At 37.5% G+C, this 5,586-nt stretch overlaps 1 pseudogene across 1 annotated transcript; it reads left to right on the top strand.

Moving 5' to 3' along the window:
- Window positions 1-250: 250 nt before the first annotated feature.
- Window positions 251-688, top strand: LOC307103965 (HIG1 domain family member 1A, mitochondrial-like; annotated as a pseudogene). The gene is made up of 2 exons: window positions 251-482; window positions 639-688. The product of its transcript is annotated as an HIG1 domain family member 1A, mitochondrial-like (transcript).
- The last annotated feature ends 4,898 nt before the right edge of the window (window positions 689-5,586 follow it).

The following is a 5,586-nucleotide window of genomic DNA, read 5'->3' on the forward strand; positions in this document are numbered from 1 at the left end:
CATGAATAGTCATTCCACGTAAGAATGCTTTTTAAGAATATACCTACTAGTGAGTGTGCTGATTTACCCAGCATCATAAAGATGAAGATGCATGGCCAGAGATCACATCTGGATATGAAAGAGTTCTCCAGTGAGAGGGCAGGAAAGGATCGGGATAGTGGAGAATAAATAAATGTCTAAATGTTTGGAGTCAGAGAAGCCAGCTGGAGTTTGAGAGGTCTTGTTGGGTTTGGAAGATTCTTCAATCAGTATGTCAACCAACACAGATGTTTCTCTTCCTTCATATGATGAAGGTCAGGGATCTAAATTTACCCGAAAAGCTAGAGAGGCACCATTTGTCCATATTGGAATGGCGGGTTTGGCAGCAATCATTGCATATGGATTATATAAATTGAAGAACAGGGGAAATACTAAAATGTCCCTTCACCTGATCCACATGCGTGTGGCAACCTGAGGTTTTGTTGTGGGAGCAATGACTCTTGGTTATAAAGGGAGAAAGACAATCCTGTCCATCACTGAGTTTATAATTTCACTGAAGAGCCTAGACATGCATAGGGTTGGAAGTAAGACCCATTATTTGGACTAGACCTATGATTGCTGTTTTATTGAGTTGAAGATAAAAAATATTTTTTTTAAATGTATGGGCTATGCCATGTATAACGAATTCTGGGCAAAACCTACACCATAGAAGAAGAGAAGCTGTCTTGGTCTTGATGGTGGTGTTTGCTATAGTTAGATATCTCATATTGAGGTTATATGTTTATGTTGAAAATAAATCATTTGAGAGGGTCAGACTAAATAACACATTAATTTGAACATTGGCTTCCTTTTTTGCAGGCTTGATTTGCCAGGTGACTAAATTACTAGTGACTAGTTCACTAGCTAGGTCATTCATGGGAGTCAGGTTAGCACATAAGAAACATGTCACTTTTAAATGCACTTGATAGTGGTAAAATGTCCACCTTGTTAAACTCTTCTGGTGGAACTAGTTCTAAGCAAGAACAACATGCCAATCCTGAAGTACTCCCAGTTGCTGCAGAATCTCACATGCTTTTGATGTTATGTAGGAATCCTGTTTGCCCCGTTACTTTAATTTTTCCTGCCTGCCTTGTGGACTGAATGGGGACTTCAGTTTTTAGGGCTGGTTGGCTCCTGAAGAACCCTTTCAGAACAGTGCATGGCATATAATGTTACAAACCTCCCCACAACTGAACATGTGTGTGTGATTGAACCAAACCTAACATGCTGATAACAGCTGCTAGAAGGTAGTATTTATTTTAGAGTCACACTTGTAAACATAAGATAATTATGGATCTCACTTTAGCTCTTTTCTAATTGCAGAATTCTATTTTTGCTGCTGCTATATTAGAATAATTTTAAATATCATCTTGAAATAGATATATGTATTTTAAGTACCAACACAAAGGTAATGAAAAACAGTTTTTAAATATGTGCAGTATGTTCATTTTCTCTGTAAGAATCATAAATGTTAAACTAAACAAATTACCTGTAATGGAAGTGATAAATGATTCAAGAGCAAGCTCTGGAAATACATTATACAAAAACTTAGTTGTACTTTATTGCACTTGTGAAATTCTAACCTGAATTACATTCCATGGTGATAACATGGTAAATGTAGTATTGTTAAAGTAAGTGAACACACACACACGTAAAAAATAAATGTTTGGAGTCAGAGCTAGTGTAAGAAAATTCTAATCATCAGGTGAATAAACACGAAGCCGAGGATTTGATTCTTATTATTGCCTAATCAAAGTGAAAGCTTCTCTTGTCAGGAATATGCACAGTAATGTAACATACCCAACTATAAACTCTATGTTTTCTTTTTTGATGGGAATTTCATGAAATAGAGTTTATCCTAAATCTGTTTGTAGGACCCAAACTTAAAGCAGTACTATAAACAGCAAGCATGTCAGTGTGTGAATTTGGTATCTTTTATTCAATCCAACTATCAATGAAAAACTATTTCTGATGATCTGTAGTAGAGGAAAGACCAAATTATCTTGCAATTCTCTATAGAAAAAAAAATCACAGAACTGTCATATAAAGAAGTAATCAAAGAGTAGACAGCCAAAAAATGTAGGGAAAATGTATTGTAAAGTTGTTTCAGGCAGTGAAATAATAAAAAATAATGTTATTTTTATGACTTTCTGGGTGTTTATATTAGCTTTTAAAAATACATATTCATGTTTGTATCTAATTCTGAATTTACATGTCTATATTCCTTTTCTTAAAGCAGGCCCATGAAATTGAAGAGCTTCGAGCTCCACATCCCACCCTGACTAAAGGAGGAAACAGAAGAGGCATTGGCAGCAGGAAACAGTGAAGAGGCCAGCTGGTGAGGAGGAATTCTTAAGCAACCCAGGAGGAGAGTTTCCCTGCTGGTGGCTGACTCTGTGGGAGAAGGTAGAGATGGCTAATCAATGGCTATGCGCAGCGTAGGGCATAGCAATGGACAGTTGAAGCTATGAAAACATCTTATAGGTCTCTCCTGGCCTGGAATTTTCAGAAAGTGTGTGAGGTTTCCTGTTTGAAGCAGCAGGGCTGTCCCAGATTCTACAAACCAAACCAGGCTTGGCTTCCTAACAAGGGAGGTGACACTTAAGAAAACTCAAGGAATAGGAGAATAGTCAGTAAAACCTATTTCCAAACATTCAGAAAAAGTGTAGCTCTAATACCATGATGCACTGGGCCTCTCAATAGCCCTAAGGAACTTTTGTTCTCAAAGCTTTGAGATTTGTTTCTTCCAAATTTTATCACAGGCAAGCACAGAGCAACATCCATAATAGGGTACTCAACCCATTACACCTTAGCTTCCCCGAGAATTAGTGCTCGGGAATGAATACAAATTAATTATCTGGCTACATGATGGCAGGATTAACCTTTAAAGTGGATGCAAGGACCATGATTTACATAATCTATTTAATCACTTTTCAAAAGAGTTAATATTTAGAAGGCAAGTGGGGAGAAATAAATTACATCTCATAGCTTTCTGCAAACACCAAGCTCAGATCACAAAAGAACAAAATTAACATTATCCAAGGTGTAGAATATATCAGATGCCTGAAGCAATAAATTAGACTGCAGGAATAATTAACAACCCTTCCAGAGTCTTCTTGTTATATGAATTCATCCAGAAAGCAAATAAACAGTGACACCAGGAGCACATTTCATCCATCACTCTCCTCTTGGAATCCAAACAGAGTTGTTCTGATCTGATGAGATCTTTGACAGGTGTGTTTAATAAATATCAAGACCATTTGTTTACGGATCTACCAGGGATATATCTAGACTACAAAGCACAGGTTGAAAATGAGCCAAATAAAACTTAATTTTAATCTGGGTACATTTCTTATCTTACCATTTTCTTCATTTAGATTCCATTCTAGGCAGGACATGTTTTATTCTGCTTCTTACTGAAAGAAATGTCTAACAACACAGCAACCAGCATGGTCTATTCTCTAGTCCCAAGGATCCTGCTGCCTCAGAGCTGCTATTTACTAAGGAATCCAGAGGAGTTTTTGGGGAATGTGCTTAGGGAGAGATGACTTATTCAAAGTGAATTTTCTGAATCTAAAAATTCTGAAAACTTAGATTGCCTCAAGAGAATGACACTAGAAGAGGAGGAATAGAAAACAGGGAAACTAACATTTCTACAAGTAGTTTATATTAAATTTTAATTTTCAATTTAAAAAAATACTCACTGTGAATTTTGCAAACACAGGGACACAAGGAGAGTTCCAGAGGATACCAGAGCTCTGCTTCTCAGTATTAGAGGTGGAGGGAAACGTATAGTAGAGGGCTCAGGGGCCTGGGAGGCCAGAGAACTGGCTTCTAGCCCTGACTGCCACCACCTGGATGGCTCTGAGCAAACTCTTGTTACTCCTCTGGGAGCCCAGGATCCTCATCTGAAAAATACCTAGCTCACAGCACAGCCATTAAGCATGGTGTAGACTCAGTGCAGCCTGTGTCTGAGTTTTAGGCCTACTAGAGGCATGACTTTGAGCAAGACATTTAAATCTTTGGCCTCAGTTTCCTCATCGGTAAAATAGAGATTCTTTTACTGATAGGATTATTGGGATGATTAAATAAAACAAATGTATAAAGCCCTCAGCATACTACTTGGCACATAGTAAGAGTTTGATAAAAATTGGTTCTTATCATATTTAATATAGCTCTAAGATCTCTTTAGCTATATCATTCTGTAATTCTAGTTTTATGATAAAAAGATAGAACACCCACATTTGAATAATATTACACATGATGAGTCTGTAAACTGTCAATTTATGAAAACATACATACACCATAATATCAAATGGGAGAAGGTAGCTGGGAAGAGTTGTCCTCGGTGTGAATGTGGTAGGGTATACTGATAAGCAGTGGAAGGAAATTACCATTGAAACAGTTGAGATGTTATATCCTTTTCTCTAAAGTTGTTTGAGAGTTCAATACAGACCTAATAAGAAGCTAGAACTCTATAAAAAGTGGTTTTGCTACTCTTCTTTTGCTCTGAAATTGTCCCAGATAAGTAGAGATTGCCATTTAGGGTTACAGTTAGTGCTCCAGGGCCCTTGCAAAACCAGCCTGCCAAGGTGATGGATCTAGTTGTTTTGTGGCTCCTCCACAGCTCCTCACAAAAAGCTTTTCAAAAGAGAAAGATGATCCAATCTCTTCTGGTGAAGCTCGCTGAACATCTCTGCCCAGAAAATGTTCCCATTAGCTTTTCTCCAACTCAGCCTAAAGCATTTTAAGAAACTTCCATAGAAGTAGCCTACTCCACTCTTCATCAAACTTTGATTTTTTACTTCTTGAATTTTAGCAGGAAGAGAGGATTTGCAACTCTGTTGTCATTTAGACTAATGCTCTTTCTACCGCATCAGAAGGCTTCTGTGTTACTCCAATAATTAAAACAAGAGCTCAATTATTGAGTGTTTTCCATATGCCAGGCATCCTGCTAAGCATTTTACACACTTACATCATTTATTCTCACTACAGCTCTATGAAGTAAGTAGTAATATTGTCCCATTTTTTAGATGAAGACATGGAGGCTTAGAAACTTTAAGCAACTCATTCAAGGTTACAATGTTGGTAAACATTAGAGTTAGACTTGCCTTCTACTTAATTCCAAAGCTCCTGGTCTGAACAGTCACTTTCTATAGGGCCTGTGATCTGTTGACAGTGAACCCTCATCCGTAACAGTCTTCCCAAAATTACTGTGGTGTCTCTTCTCTTTTAAGAATAAGACATCCTGTTGCACATGGCATAGGGAGAGTTTTCCCCCAGGATGGATGCCTCCATTAGCCAATAATTTGATTGCCTGTTTTATACTCAGTATTGTGCTAAGATAAAAAAGCCTTTGGGCTTGCAATCTTGTAATTTTCTAAAAAGAATATATTTGAGGAGACATAATACACAGAAAAGGTTATAAAAAAATTAACAGTCCATCTTTAAGTAAGAGACTCTTAAAAGTAGACTAAAGAGCCAAAAATCTGAACCAGGATGTGTGTGTGTGTGTGTGTGTGTGTGTGTGCACGCCTAAGGGAAGTCAAAGAGAAATATTGTTGCCCA

The sequence above is a fragment of the Cnephaeus nilssonii genome (genome assembly GCF_951640355.1).
Source record: "Cnephaeus nilssonii genome assembly, chromosome: 8".
In the NCBI taxonomy this organism is placed as follows: Eukaryota; Metazoa; Chordata; class Mammalia; order Chiroptera; family Vespertilionidae; genus Cnephaeus; species Cnephaeus nilssonii.